The following is a 15689-nucleotide window of genomic DNA, read 5'->3' as shown; positions in this document are numbered from 1 at the left end:
GTTAACTCAGAAAGTCCCACTTGTCCCCACTCCAAAAGCTCCCAAGGTCCTAAGGACTGGCCCTTGCCAGCTTCAGGGAGGTGACCTCTGAGCGCTGGGGAGGTCCTGCCTGATAAGAGTGTCTTTGTTTACCTGGGACCAGTCTCTCCTACTATCTGATTTACCGTCTGGCCTTTGGCCACACAGCATCAGCCTGACCTCTGGAGGGACGGGATGTTAAGGTCAACCATGTGGGCAGCCAGCTATGTCTACATGACCAAACCCAGTGAGAACCCTGGACCCCAAGTCTCAGTGACCTTCCCTGGTCGGCAACACTGTGCCTCTGACGAGCTGTCACTTGGCACAGCTGGGGGAATCTAGCGCTGCCCTGGGAGGGCAGGACTGGGAGCCCACACATGGCTTCCCTGGGACTTGGTCCTGGGCATTTCTTCCCTTTGTGGATTCCATCCTGTACCGTTTGTTGTAATAAACTGTAAGCCCGAGCATAGCAGCTTTTCTGAGTCTGGGAGTCCCAGCAAATCATGAAACCTAAGGGTGGCCTTGGGGAACCCCAAACTTTCAGTGGATATCAGATGTGAGCTTGTCTTGCAGACCCCACATAAGCAGGAAATGTGCAAGGATTTCCAGGTGTGCAGCACCCAGAGTCAGCAGGGAGGCAATCGAGGGCTCTGCCTTCAAAGGCAGCCTTGGTCACTCCTCACCAGCCTGTCCTCTAGCTCAGGGAACTGGTCACGCTCTGGCCTCTGACTTCCCGGTGTGTCTTCCACACCTGTGAACTAACCAACATCCTCTGGACTAAACTCATTGTCTGCATAGATCATCTGGAGTCTATTTCTGCTGCTCCAAACCCAGAATGCTGACTGATCCAAAGGATGCTATGCTGGCTGGGACCCCAGATGGGACGGCTAAGGAAGGTCATTGTGCCAACGGTGACTCCACCTGGAGACCAGGAAGGAGCAGGTGTGCAGCCCGTGAGCGGGACAGGTGTGCCACCTTGGTGATCAGCTGCAGGTGAGACAGCTGGTCTTGTTCTTTGAGGGGGATGGAGGGACAGATGTAAAGTCCAGGATGGGCTTTCTCAGGACTTTCCTGGTGGGCCAGTGGTTAAGGCTCCCTGCTTTCAGGGACAGGGACATGTGTTTGATCCCTGGTTGGGGAACTAGGATCCCACATGCCACATAGTATGGCCAAAAGAAGAAAAAAACAACAGCAGCAACAGAATGGGCTTCTCACTGAGACACCAGGAGCCTTCCAGCCCACGACAGAGGGATGCACTTGGATGAGGGCTCAGCACTGAGGCTTCGTTCAAGGTCAGCTCAGCTATTTTATCTGATTCCTTCCCTGTCATCTGCAAGGGGTTCCCCAGGACCTCCTTGCCCTGATCCTGATTCTTTTCAACAATTATGCATAATGTGTACTCGCTTACTTGCGGTCTGTTTCCTGCACAGGAGCAGCCATTATGGGTTGGGGTCCCTCTGAGTTACATATTGCTGGGTCCTGAGTGCCTGGCAAGGACTTGGGGAAGGTGGGGGCGGGAGGCCGAGTTCCCGTGGCTGAGAACCCCCCCACTCCAGCCTGATACGAAGGACTTACCAGGGGTGACAGGCCCAGGGCCCAGCCAGAGCCTGGAAGGTGCACGCCAGCACCCGGAGGGCTCATTGAAGGCCCTTCTGACCTGCAGGTGTGGGGTGGGGCTGGGTCTACATTGCCGACTTGCATTCATTGGTAAACGGTCCCACCCAGCATCACCACACCCTGTGAGGAGGATGCCCCAGATTTCCCTGTCAGCCAAGTCAGCTGGGTGGGGCTTTTCAGGCACTAGCCCAAGCCTAAGGTGTTGGTGCATGGCTCTCCTTGGCTGCGTGACTGTCCTGGGATAGGCACTATCAAAGCTAGTGTGATGCGTGAACCGCAGGACTTGGGAGGGCTGGCAAGAGGGCTTCCTCTTCTGGAAGCATGTTCCAGGCTGTCAGGGCCAATGCCTCCTATCCCTCCCTCATGCTGCTGTCAATTACCAGGGCTCCTCTCCCTCCCCTCTGCAGCCCTCAGCCCACCCATAACTCTGATGGCAGCCCCCTGCATCCCGCTCCACTATGTGGACTTCCCCCTACAGAGGTTCCTGACTGACAGATTTCAGACGTAGCCCCCACGAGGAGTTCCAGTGCCTGCCCTTGAGCTCAAGGTCACCACACTTCCATCTCTGTGCAGCCAGCCTGCTTCCACCCAGCACGGGGGCCACCCCGTCAGGTCCTGGGAACACAACCCTTGAGAGCTCGGCAGAGGATGGCTCAGTCCTAAGCCCCCAGGGGAAAAGCTACTCCACCAGCTCCTAAGTGAGCATACGGGGTTAACCTGCTGGTCGCCACTCAGAGTGCCTGCTGGAGGCAGAGGCGGGTATTCCATCTGCCCAGGCAAGTGTTTCAGCTGCTTCCTAATACCTGCTGCACACGACTGAGAAGGCAGCAGAGCTGCCTCGGGTTCTTTATTCAGACACTTCTGACCAGTGGCAGGAGGAGAAGGGACCAGAGAGGATGTGGTCCTCTGGTGGGGGTGGGACCTGGAGGCTCCAGGGGGAGTGATGCTTTTCCAGCAGGAGCCACAGGTGCTGAGCACGGCCAAGTTGACTGGGAGGTGTATGGCCCAGAGTCAAACTCCTGGCAAATCCTCCAAAGTTCAAGTTCAAGGGCATCCTGCTTCCACTCAGCTTGGAGATCTCTAGGAAGTGACAAGTGACCGCCTTGGAGCTCACCGCCCAGGAAGCTGGATCTGCCAGCAGGGCCACTTGAATGGGAGGCTTGTCCCAGGGACCCCTGGGTTGATGTAAAGGGTGCAGGATGTATGGGTCTTGGGGGTCAAAACTCCCCACCCCCACTGCCTGGACACACCCTGGAAGGGAGTACTTTCAAGGCAGGCCCTGGCAGATACAACAATGGACACCCCAAGTGCTCCCGTGGGAAGCCCCGCCGGGAGTCAAGACCCAGGCCTGATTGCCCCTCAGAGATGCCTCTGGGCCTGTGAGAAGAGGTCACACAAAGCCCAGTTAGAGAGGAGCACGGGCCTGCTGGGCAGTCCTCCCCAGATGGAACAGAGGGTCCCCAGGAGGCCAGGGAGGGCTGAGAGGTCCTCACTCAAGAGACCAACGAGAGGAGGGTGAGCCCGACCGGCTCAGGATGGCAGAGGGCCTTGAGGGCCGCCCAGGACCACCCAGAACAGCATCCCTCCCCAGAAGCCTCCAGGTCCCACCACCTTCCCAATCTCTCCTGTTTAAGAGAGTGTTCAGCTTCCTCCTGATGCTGCAGAAAGCCAACGAAACCCTCAGTGAAACCCCCAGAGACTGAGCACCAAGAAGTCTTTATTCAGATACTCCTGACCAGCGGCAGGAGGAGGAGGGACCAGAGGATGTGGTCCTAGGTGGGGGCTGTGGGGGCACAGCACACACACCCTTCCTGCTGGTGGATGAGCAGCAGCATGAAGGGACCAGCTGGATCAGGGTCTCGTAGGTGACTCTGGGCCCCCTGAGGACCCCAAGGGCAGACTCAGAGGCCAGGCCAGAACCCCTACAGCCTGAAGTGCATGGAGACCAGATGGATGATGGCCCTTGAGGTCAGGCCCACAGGTCACAGGGCAGGACGACCACAGCTGGCAAGGAGCTGGCGAAGTCTGGAAGGGGCCATTCCAGAACCCGCAGAGGGGCTGTGCTCCCCTGCTGGCCCCTCAGGCCCCCTCCTCGAAGCCTTCAGGTCGCTGGGGAAGGTGTCCAGGGCTGAAGATAGATTCCCCCAGCTAAATGAGATGTTCTGGGGCAGGTGCGGTGCATGAAGGGAGAGAGCATGGCCAGGCCTGGAGTCACCCCAAGATGCCCGCACCACAAGCTTCTGTGACTTCTCAGGTTAGGACAGGTGTGTGCTGGGGACCGTCAGGATGACTGGGGCCCATGCAGGTGTGTGAGTGTGTGTATGAGTGAGTGACAGCCCCCGTCCTGGACCACCTCCCCCACCCCCCAACCAGGCTGACCCCAGACCTCTGGGCAGCTCTTGCTGTCAGGGCAGCCTAGCTCCTGCACCCTCTCTATCTGGGCTGCTGGCTCATCCTTCTCAGCCACAGAGCCTTCACCAGCTCTCCCTTTTCCAGAAAATTCTGGAATATGGACATCTAACCACCAGGAAATAGCTATGGCTATTTCACGAATATAATTTCTAAAAGTGAAACCACCAGGTCAGAAGGGTCTGAGCCACTAACAGCTTGCTCCCAAGAAGAGCCAGGGTGTGTAATTTGTCTGCTGACTTCTGTACTGAGTTCCTGAGCTAAGAGCCGGAAACCTATCAGAGCAGCCCTGTTCCTCCCAGTCATCGCCCTCATGTCCCTCCATGGCCAGCACTCGCTACTTATTTGTATGTTTACAAGTGTGTTTATTCATCCTCTAGAGGCTCCAGGGAGGCCTCCTCCCCATCCTCCAGCTTCTGGCAGCTCCTGCAGTCTCTCTGCCTTTGTCTTCATGAGGCTTCTCCTCTCTTTGTCTCCATCTCTCTCTCTCCTCTTATAAAGACCCGAGTTGCGGAGTTCAGGGCCCACCCTAATCCCTTATGACCACATCTTGACTTAGGTACATCTGCAAAGACCCCATTTCTGAATGAGGCCATATTTTGAGGTCCTGGGAGACATGAATTTGGGGGGATACTCTCGTACCCAGCGCATTATGGAAAACAAAACCCCTATAAACAGCCTTGGAGGCCTGCTCCCTCAGCTCCCCCACTCCCCACCGTGTGCTCTGGCCACGCATCCGCTTGGGCTGTTGGTAACACTCTGACCTTGTGTCCATGGACCTTGGCACAGTCCGTTCCCTTTGCCCTCTACCCCCAAGTTCCCAGGGCTTGCTCCTCACTAGATTCCAATATCACCTTCCCAGGCACCCAGGAAACAAGGAAACCAGCTGTCCTAGGGATTCTCTGCCCATCTCAAGGCACCGACTTCTGCATGACACACGACGTGGCTTCAGGAAGGCACATGTCCTTGTGACCGACTGCCCTCTGACTGGACGGCACCCTCAGGGCAGGGCTCCATCTCTGCTCACCCCAACCCTCTGAGCAGCAGCTGGCATGGGCCTGTGGGGAGGCAGGGCGGGCCCCAGGCAAAGCCGGCAGCTGGCAGGTCCCCAAGGGCAGCCACAGCAGCTGGGCTTCTGATCACCCGGCCCAGAGCCGGTTGCTCCACACGCCCCACAGCAGGACGATGGCTGACTTAATTGAATTCCAGAATCCCTGCAATAAGCCAGGAAATTTATACCTGCAATTTGTGCGGCTGAGCTGAACAGGCAGACGCCTCAGGCCTTGTTACACACCCGATGGGAGGATTTATTGGGCCCAAAGGCGGTGCAGCCCGGCTCAGCTCCAGCCAACCAGTTCGCCCTGGGTGGCCAGACTGCAGGTCCGGGGCGCCCACGCAGCCCTGCCCTGCCCCCGCCCAGCAGGCCTCGGTGGGTAAGGGCGAGTACCCAGCCAGTCTGGGCCATTCTCTCAGGCCTACTCCTTGTCCTGTATGAGAAGGTTACAGGAACATCTGTTCTGCTACTCAGTTGTCCCAAGTTCATCCAAGGGACTGAGCAAGGGACACACTTGCCAGTTGGCAGGGCAGAGCTGGCACAGGGCTTGATCTGCAGGGTAACCAGCATCCCCAGGCAGACGTGTCAGAGCTCCAAGTCAGGGTCCAAGTAGCTGTGAGGCCACACCCCGCCTTCAGAAGGTTCTCTCCCAGCTCCTGGGCCCGGAAGGACCAGACTTAGCCTCCTACCACCCAGGGAAGAGTGCCTGGCAGAGGGAACCACCTGCGCAAAAGGCCAAGGAAGCCACGTGGCCGGAGCACAGGGAGGCAGGGACAAAGAGGCCGAGAGAGCAGGGCCTCCCAGGCCATCTGCAAAAACTAGCTTTTACTCTGGGAGATGGTGTGCTGGGTGAATGGGTGAATGAGCTGCCTATTGTGTGAAAGTGAAAAGTGGCTCAGTCATGTCAGACTTTTTGTGACCCCATGGACTGTAGTCCATAGAATTCTCCAGGCCAGAATTCTGGAGTGGGTAGCCTTTCCCTTCCCCAGGAGATCTTCCCAACCCAGGGATCAAACTCAGGTCTCCCGCATTGCAGGCAGATTCTTTACCAGCTGAGCCACAAGAGAAGCCCAAGAAGTGAAGTGGGCAGCCTATCCCTTCTTCATTGGACCTTCCCGACCCAGGAATAGAACCGGGGTCTCCTGCACTGCAGGCCTACTTGTCTGACCCCCAACTTTTACAGGCCCAATGATCCACACCCCTTCAAGTCTTTGCTTTCTCCTCATTGAAGCAGGTGGTAACTGCTCGGAGAAGAGGGAGAGGAGCTAACCAGTATGGGGTCTGGGCTTTTCTCTGCTCAGAGGCCCAGGGCAGGGGTCAAGGATGTGCCTGGGGGGTCAGCCCAGGAACAGAGGGGGCACCAGGAGGGACGAGGGGCTTGCCTCACTGGGCATTGCTCTGGCACTCTGAGAGGCGTAACGGGAGAAAGGAGCCATTAATCTGGAATAAATACAGGTGTTTGGGGTTTTATGGGTTACAGTCTTTGTAAGGAAAACTCTGGATCTGGGTGTGAGCCTGTGTGAATGTGTGTGCACACATGCGTGTGTGACTGAGTGTGAAGGTGTGAGTATACGTGCGTGGATGTGTGAATGAGTGTGTGAACGTGTGAATGGTGGGTGTAGGGTGTGCACGCGCAGACTGACTGGGGGGAGCTAAAGCGACCACCCTTCCTGAAGTTCAGAAGGAAGTCAAACGCCCCGCTTGGCTGCGGGGTGAGGCTGCCTGTGTACCGGGAGACAGCGATGAAGACCCCAGCAGCCACACCCCACAACATGGACTGTCTTCCCATCAAGGTGGTGGGGGAGCTATTTTCCCATCCCCCGGGATCAGGGCTGGCCCATGTCTCCCCCAGACTGTCAGGATCAAGGAGTGTCATTGCTCGAGCCCTGGACCCAGATCTCTGGAGGCTCCAGCTTCCGAGGGGCCCCTAGGGAGGCTTTGCAGGAAGACAGAAGACCTGGGCTGGCCAGCCGAGGACCAGAGGCTACACCACGCCCCCCTGTCCCCACCCACACACATACATCCAGAGCCCTGAACAGACCTGGAGCACCACATAGGCGGGGCTTCCTTCCCAGCACAGCTGAGCAACAGAGAAGGTTCTGGGGGAGGGGGGAGGGGGAGGCCACGCTGTGAGGATGATGGACTCAGTGTGACCTTGCAGCCAACATAGCACAGCACTGGAGGGCGTCAACACTCATTTAAAGACTTGTCACGAGTTGAATTGCCTCCCCAAACGATGTGCCCAAGCCCTAACCTCCAGCACCTGCGAATGCGACCTCATCTGGAAAAAATCTTTCCAATGTGATCAAGCTAAAATGAGGTCTCAGGGCCGCACTAATCCCCAGGACCAGTGAATGTACTGGGTTACACGGCAGGGGGAGGAAGGTTGTAATCAGCTGGCCTGAAAATAAAACGATCCTGGGTGACCTGGGTGGGCCCAGCGCCATCATAGTTCCCTCCATACGTGGGAGAGGGAGGCAGAGTGGAGGCTGCAGAGTGGGTGTCGCCGGCCCTGGTGTGAAAGTCAAAAATGTCTCCAGACGTTCTTTGGCGGGCAAAGTCACCCCAGCGAAGCTCCTGTCCTGGCCTGATATGTCAGCTGGGCTTCCCTGCTGTCCACATGTCCCACACCACGTGGAGCTTGCTGCTGGGTGAGGGGCGACGGGCAGAACACAGAACAGGTGCCGGGAGGCGCCCTGGGGCCCCACTGCAGCCTGTGCACTTACTGAGCACTAACCACGTGTTCTCGGTGTGCTAAGTGCTCCACGTGGGGCCTCGGTTCTCTGTCACCGCCTGACAAGTCACCCAAACTGGGTGGCCCAACCCAAACAAATGGCACTCGGTTCTTTTGCTCACGCACCCACCAGGTGGGCAGGGCTCAATGACCACACTTGCCTGTGCTCCACGCCTGGGCACCTCGGCTGGGCAGGAGAACCCACTTGTGAGAAAGCGCCTTCACAGGACTGGGGGCCAAGAGGCCTCCCCACGTGGCCTCTCCCCATGTGAGCTGCATGGCGGCTGGTTCCAAGCGCCAACATCCAGCGTCACACAGCACACAGCGCCACCTGCACCATGCTGTGTGGGCCAAGGCACCCACGAAGGCCTGCCCGGCTCCAGGGCAGGGAGCAGGACTGGAGGAGAGCACTCAGGGGGTGATGTTATGCCTACATCTTTAGAGACTCCCCAGCCACATGTGGATCATCTCCCTGTAACTCTCCCCACCCCTACACCGTCTGAGGCAGATGTGTGTTTCTGGTAAAGAAACAGGGATGCAGAGTGGTCAGTAACTTACCCAAGACCATGCACAGTGACAATGGCGCTGGGACGACACCCAGACCATCCATCCCCGGGGGTGGACGTTCCCATGCTACAGATGATCAGAATCTTTTGGACTATGACCTCATCGTCCAGCACTATGACAGCCATGAGTGTCCCCTTGAGATCCCCATATACCTCCAGGATAAGCAAAGGGGTGGGCCTAGGTCAGCTCTCACTGTCCATGGACAGTGACCTGTGGTCCAGCGGTTACTGCCTCCCTCAGCATCCAGCCATGCTTGCCGTTTGCCACAGAAGAGGTTGAAAGTCTGACCAAACGTCCTGCTAAAACTCACACATGTTTCACCTGCCACATTACACCTCGCTGGTCTGACATGGGGCTGGTAGCCACCCCCCACAGCCCCCCGAGATACCAGGTTCTAATCCCTGGGACCTGAGAATATGTTACAAGGCAAAAGGGCCTTTGAAGATATTGTAGATAAAGGGTCTGGAAAGGGAAGATTGTCCTGGGTGATGACAGTGGGCCCAGTGTCTTCACAAGGGTCCTTATGGGGGGCGGGGTCAGTCAGATGTGACGGTGGAAGTAGAAGTTGGGGAGACTGGCTTTGAAGTTGGAAGAGTGGAGAGAGGTGCTTCTAGAAACTGAAAAAGGCAAGAAGAGGGTTCTCCCTGGAGCCTCCAGAAGAACAACTTGCCCAGACCTGACCCCTAGAAACGGGAATTGAGGGGGGAGGGGAAGGTGTGTGGTTTTGAGCCGTGAGTTTGTGTGATTTGTTGTGCCCACGAGGAGCCTGTGGCCCAGTGACTTCCCCCCTTCTCTGAGGGTCTCCAGTGTCCACTCTGAAATTCATGGCCAAAGTCATGTCCATCTCAGAGGTCCGAGGGCTCAGCCCCAACCCTTGCACCCTTTTAGAAACTGAAATCTCACTTTGGTCCCCAACCTCGTCTCCTGGCTGCGAGCACTCTCCTTTAGCTCCTGGGTGGGACATAGTGAACACCACCAAGCCGGAGGTGACTCCCGGAGGGCTTCGTGGAGCAGTGGGTGGCTCTGGCCATCAAACCACATCAGTCCAATGTTTGCTGGGAGGTGGGGGGCTGGGCTCGCATTCCATGGTCTAATGCTCAGAGGCTGGGTGGGTGGGCACGAACTGGGAGGCAGAGCAGGGAGCCAGTCCTCCTCAGGGCCAGGGCCCAAAACAGCAAAGCCTGGGGGCCCCATGAGGACGTCCTCTCCTTAGGAAAGAGGACCATCAAGTCTGTTTCTTCCACCCATGACCCAGCTCTCCCAGGTCAGTTGCCTCCTGAGCCTATAGCCAGCCCACCTGACAGCCATCCCCCACTGGCCCCCCAACAGGCCTGGCTTTGCGGGGCCATCGAGGTGCTAGTGTTTGCATCTTTCTCTCCTATTTGTAGGTCACACTTGAAATTGAAATTCTAATCTGCATTTAATTACCATCATTGTCAAGGTATTATATGCTCAGAAATGAAGTCTAAGATGGAATGAGATGAAAATTGAGGTCATTCCCCTGACCTCCAGGGGCTTCCTTGATGGCTCAGACAGTAAAGAATGTGCCTGCAGTGCGGGAGACCCAGGTTCGGTCCATGGGTCAGGAAGATCCTCTGGAGAAGGGAGGGGCTACCCACTCCAGTATTCTTGCCTGGAAAATTTCATGGACAGAGGAGCCTGGCAGGCTACAGTCCACGGGGTCGTAAAGAGTGGGACATGACTGAGCAACTAACACAACACAACAACCCCAGCCTCCAGCATCCCCAACTCATCACACCCCTGAGAGGTCCTGACAGAGCAGACTCCTGATGTACACTGAAAACATCATCCATCTAGCACTACATATATCACTCTACTTACATGAATTCATTTATTCCTGGGCTGAGGGACTTCTGTCCTCCTGAATCCCAGCTTTCTCACTTTCCACTTGGTGGTCCCCAAAGATGTATCCATCAGACAAGGAGAGGAGACACACAGAGAGGGGAGGTGATGTGACTTGTGGCTGGCCACAAGTGCAGGGCATCAAAGATGCTGGCAACTCCAAGAGTGGGAGGAATCCTGGACCAGATTCACCTGAGTTCCCAGGAGGAACCTGCCCTGCAACCTCTGAGCCTGGAATTCCAGCCTCCAGGCTGTGAGAGGATAAACTGCTGTGTTCAGCCCCTAGTTTGTGGTCATGTGTTTCAGCCGCCCTAGGTGACCAGCCCAGCTGGATGGACGTGGGGGGAGCTGGGCGGAAAGCAGGTACAGCCAGGTCTGGGGGATGGGTTGTGGGGTCTGCCCTGGAACATTCTTACAGCTACTCCACGGGTTCAAAGATTTTCATAACAAAATGTTAGGGGAAAAAAAATGAAATGTTAGAAAAATAAAAATCTGTCTCTTCCCACTTAAATCTGAATAAACATTTAAAGGTTAACAAGTCAAAGAACAGCAAAACTCTGTGCGGGGAATCATGGCCAATCAGGTGTCCCCCCCTCCCCACCCCCGGCTCCACCTCACCTCTGCCTCCCTCTCCTGCCCCCAGCCCTGCCTGACCCCCACTGGGTCACCCGTCCTTGTAAGGCTTCAGCAGGAGCACCTTATTGCCCTCCAAGAGTGAGGCTGGACATTCGTAGTGATGGAGGGCCAGGCAACCCGCAGCAGCCACCCTGAGAGCCCTGGAGCAGTACAACTCCAAGGCAGCAGAACCTCCCCATGTCTGGACTCTGCCTGCTGTCGGTGCCCAGGACAGGGCCTGACACAGACTACAGTCAGCATCTGTCCATTCAAGTGGACAAGCGAACAACAGCATCGGCCACCACCCGACAGTCTCCTCTGTCCCGGGGACGCCGTGGTGGACACGCGGCCTCTCACAGCCATTTAGATGAGTCCCTGTCTCAGGCAGACGAAATATCTCTTCGCTCTTTTCATGTCAATACTGGTGCTATTCAACCAGAAGAAATATGACCGAACACCAGCTGGAGGCTGGCCTCCTGCCCACCGCTCAGCGGAGCCACTGGGCCTCTGCCAAGGGCGGCCCTGGCTCCTGTCCCCTCCCCTTTGCGATACAGCCTGGAAGGACGACACAAGCCTCTGTTTGGACTTCAGCACCAAAACCTCCTGCCGAGCTATCTCAAGCCAGTCGCTTTGCCTCTCTGGCCCCCATCTTCAGCGTGAGATGGGAGCAGCGCGGCCAGCCATGGGGGCATCAAGAGAGCCGCGAGGTCGTGTGGATGAAGTGCCATAGAGCGCCTGCAGTCGGTCAGACGTTTCTGTTGTTATTCTGATGACCACCTGGTGTTAGATGTTTTCTCCTGGAACAAAGGCCATGTGGGGGGTTTCTATTGTTCAGTTTGTAAGTCGTGTCCAGCTCTTTGGGACCCCATGGACTGCAGCTTGCCAGACTTCCCTGTCCTCCTTTATCTCCCAGAATTTGCTCAGACTCATGTCCATCGAATCAGTGATACCATCCAACCATCTCATCCCCTATCATCCCCTTCTCCTCCTGCGTTCAATCTTTCCCAGCATCAGGGTCTTTTCCAATGAGTCGACACTGCATCAGGTGGCCAAAGTATTGGAGCTTTAGCTTCAGCATAAGTCCTTCCAATGAATATTCAGGACTGGTTTCCTATAGGATGGAAGGGTTTGATCTCCTTGCAGTCCAAGCGACTTTCAAGAGTGTTTTCTAACAACACACTTTGAAAGCATCAATTCTTTGGCACTCAGCCTTCTTTATGGCCCAGCTCTCACATCTGTGGGGGGTGAAGGAGGGGAAATACCTGTCGAGAGACAGGCCACGCCCACGGAGACAGAACCAGGTCCTACTTCCAGGCCCTGAGTAAGGAGCAAGATGCTGGGAGGGGGCCTGCACCCTTGAGAAGAAGAGGGTGGGAGGAGGGCTGGGCAGAGGAGGAAGTCCAGGGGAGTATAGCTCAGACACAGGAGCGATATAACCACAAGCCAGAGACACCTGGAGCCACCAGCAGCTGGAAGAGGCAAGAAGGGTCCTTCCCTGGAGCCTCCAGAATGAAGGAGTATGGCCCAGCCCACACCTTGATTTCAGACTTCCAGCTTCCGGAATGGAAAGAGAATGCATTCCTGCTGTTTCCGGTCTGCAGTGCTTTGTCACAGCAGGCCCAGGAAACAAGTACAACACCCCAAACCTGCCCCTCCTACAGCGTCCCCCACTTGAGAAATGACTACTCTTTCCTGGTTGCTTAGGCCGATAGGAGAACCTTCTCACCTTCCCATGTTCTTGTCTTCCCATTCACATCCAGTTCATCGGCACGTGCTGGCATCTCGGGGCAAGTGCATTTGACCAGGAAGAGGACTCAGCCGGACGCACCTCCTCAGCCCCACCTCTGCTGCCCAGATTTGCAGTGGCCTCAGCTGGCCTCCTGCTTGTACTCACGCATTCATTCATTCATTACAGGAATTGGCTCACGTGCTTCTGGAGGCTGGGAACCCACAACCTGCCATCTGCCACCCAGCAGCCCAGGTCAGTGGATCGAGTAAATCAGTCCGAGTTCTAAGCCCTGAAAACCAGAGCAGCTGATGGTGTGAACCCCAATCCAAGGGCAGGAGGAGCGGCAACGGATGTCCCCGGTCACCAGCGAAGCAGGAAAAAGAGGCACTCTGCACTTTGGGCTCTATTCAGGCCCCACTGGGTTAGAGGGGCCCCCACACCAGAGAGGTGTGTGCAGCAGAGGCCGCCACTCAAGATGCCAATCTCGCCCGGAAATGCCCTCACTGACCTGGAGCAGTGTTGCTTGTGGGAGCTGATGGCCAGGCAAGCTGACAGGCGTGGTAGCCACGACTGGCTCTGTCCCTGCCTCTCCTGCCTCCCGAGTCTCACGTCCTCCCCTGGAAGGTGGTATCACAGCAGTGACAGGCGACAGTCCCCGCCACATGCCCCAGAGCGGCCCCTCCAGCCTCTCCCCCCACCGCTGGCCCTGGGCAGCCCGTTCACCCCCGTCAGGTAAGGCACCTTTTCAGCCAGCCCCGCCCTGCCCTTTCGATACCTTTGTTCCCTACCCTCTTCCTGCCTTATTTCTCTGTCTGTGCCGGACAAGACACATAGCAGGCAGCTGCATGTAGCTGCACCCCAGGCCCAGAACACCAGCACGCAGCAGGTCCCCGAGCCGTGTCACCTGAGTGACTGAGAGCCGGAGCCTTAGCAGCCCCACACCACGTGATCACTGGATGTGTCCCCTGCCCCACCTGGCCCAGAGCATGGTGGGGCCCCAGATAGCACTGTTGGCAGTTATAACTGTGAGTCTCTGCCTCGTGGAAGGATGTTGAGAGGCAGGCATTGCATTCTGACCCCTGCCATGGGACTCCTCAATCCGCTCCAGCCTCAGACCCTGAGAGATGCCCACAAAATCAAGCCAGCTCCACAGAGGGTGTAGAGTTAACCCCCCGCCCCAAACCCCAAACTGAGGGCTGGCCTGTGTCAGGCTCTGGGAGGGACCCCAGGTTCCGGTGTCCTATCTACTGGGAGGACTGTTTATGGGGCCAGGGCCCATCAGAGCCCCTGATGGGGTTCACGGCAGGGTCTTCTCCCTCTCCAGAGGGGTTGGAAACTGATGGCAACCATGTGGGCCCTGCAGCCCCGGTAAAGACTGGACGCCAAGGTAAGGTGCCCCTGGCTGGCAGCGCCCCATGAGTGCTGCCACATGCCAGGGCCGGGGAGTCAGCTCTGCCCACAGCCCCACAGGAAGGACACCAGGGGCTCATGTTCGGGGGTCTCTTGGGTCTGCCCCGAGCCAGTCCTTTGGCTGATGATAATCCATGCCCCTTGCCTACAGCTAACTTGGACAGTGAGAACAGGGCCCTGAGGGGTCGGGGAGGCCTCCCAGAGGGTAGTCCAACTCGAGGGGATCTTGGGGACCTTGGACTTGCAGGTGGTGTCAGAACTGGGGGACTTGTGTGCCCTGGGCTCCCCCTAATTTTGAGGTTTGCTAACTCTCACAAAGGGCTTCCCTGGTGGCTCAGTGGTCTCCTGCCTGCCAATGCAGGAGACTCAGGTTCAATCCCTGGGTCGGGAAGATCCTCTGGAGAAGGAAATGCCAATAGTCCAGTATTCTTGCCTGGGAAATCCCATAGACAGAGGAGCCTGGTGGGCTACAGTCCATGGAGTTACAAAAGAATCAGACATGACTTAGCAACTAAACAACAACAACTCTCATAGAATAAGCAGCACAACTGCTATCCAGACTCCTGTGGGGCAACCTTCTCTGCTTGGCCTCACTGCACTCTGGTGATGAGAAAGCACCCAGCACAGAGCAGGCGCTTCATCAATCAATACCACTTGGAATCAGTGAATTGCCTGGCAGGATGTGAGTTTGGAGGAGAAACGGGGGCACCTTCCAGATTCCAGGGGTGCTGTCCGGGCCTAAGGAGCCGGGTACTGGGCCATGACATGGGCTGACCCCCTCTTCTGGCACCTGGTCCCTTGCTGCCTCCCTGGGAAAGTGCTGGCCCTGTGGGAGCTGAAGGTGACCTTCCATCACTTCCGTGTGCGCAGCGGGTCTTTCCTAGGCTGCGGGGGCTTCCTGCTCCTGCTCTGAGGGCTCCATCCCAGGCCTGGTGTGCCTTTGATGAGCCAAGGGTCCCTCAGTGCATGGGTCTGACCTTGACCCAGGCTACAGATCACACCCAGGGGACATAGGGGACATATGCTGGGCCCATGGGATCCTGGACCATCTGCTTGCACTCTCAGCCTCTGCTCCCAGCCTAGTGGTGACCGCGTGTGCGTGTGCTGTTCCCACTGGCAAAGCGGGGCCACTCCTCGGGGCTTTACCCAAGTTTTTGCTTGAAGCCTCCCCGCCCCGGCCTCCTAAGCTTCCTGGACTCTGTCTTTGCCAGCCCTCACCATCGACTGTCAGCCATCCGACTCACTGTGTCTCGTTGGGGTGGGGGCTATGGCCTGACTGCAGGCGGCCCTCAATAGCGGGGTCCAGCTGGGTGCCTGAGTCCGTGGGGCAAACATCCTCCTGGGGCACCCTGCCAACCCCTGACCCCCATGAGACCCCAGGTTCCTGACCTCCAGACTGAGAAGTGCCTGTGTGGTGGCCCTCGGTTACAGCAGCCAGGAAACCACACACCGGGCGACAGTTGTGAGAGTACATCCACCCCACGGGCTTTGCCAAAATCAGTCTTGTTTAAACAACAACCCGAATTCACCCTTCGACAGAGCCCTGGAGGGGCTGTGAAGGGGCTGGGGGTGAATCAGACGGAAGCGGCTGTCACCAACAGCTGGTGGGTACCAGGAGCCTCCCTGGTTCCCCCCACCCCACAGCCCTGAGAGGCCCGGGGCTGTCCCCATCC

The sequence above is a fragment of the Bos indicus genome, chromosome 17, assembly GCF_029378745.1.
Source record: "Bos indicus isolate NIAB-ARS_2022 breed Sahiwal x Tharparkar chromosome 17, NIAB-ARS_B.indTharparkar_mat_pri_1.0, whole genome shotgun sequence".
Taxonomy (NCBI): Eukaryota; Metazoa; Chordata; class Mammalia; order Artiodactyla; family Bovidae; genus Bos; species Bos indicus.
The sequence above is the reverse complement of the archived record's forward strand: the minus strand, read 5'-3'. Positions refer to the sequence as shown.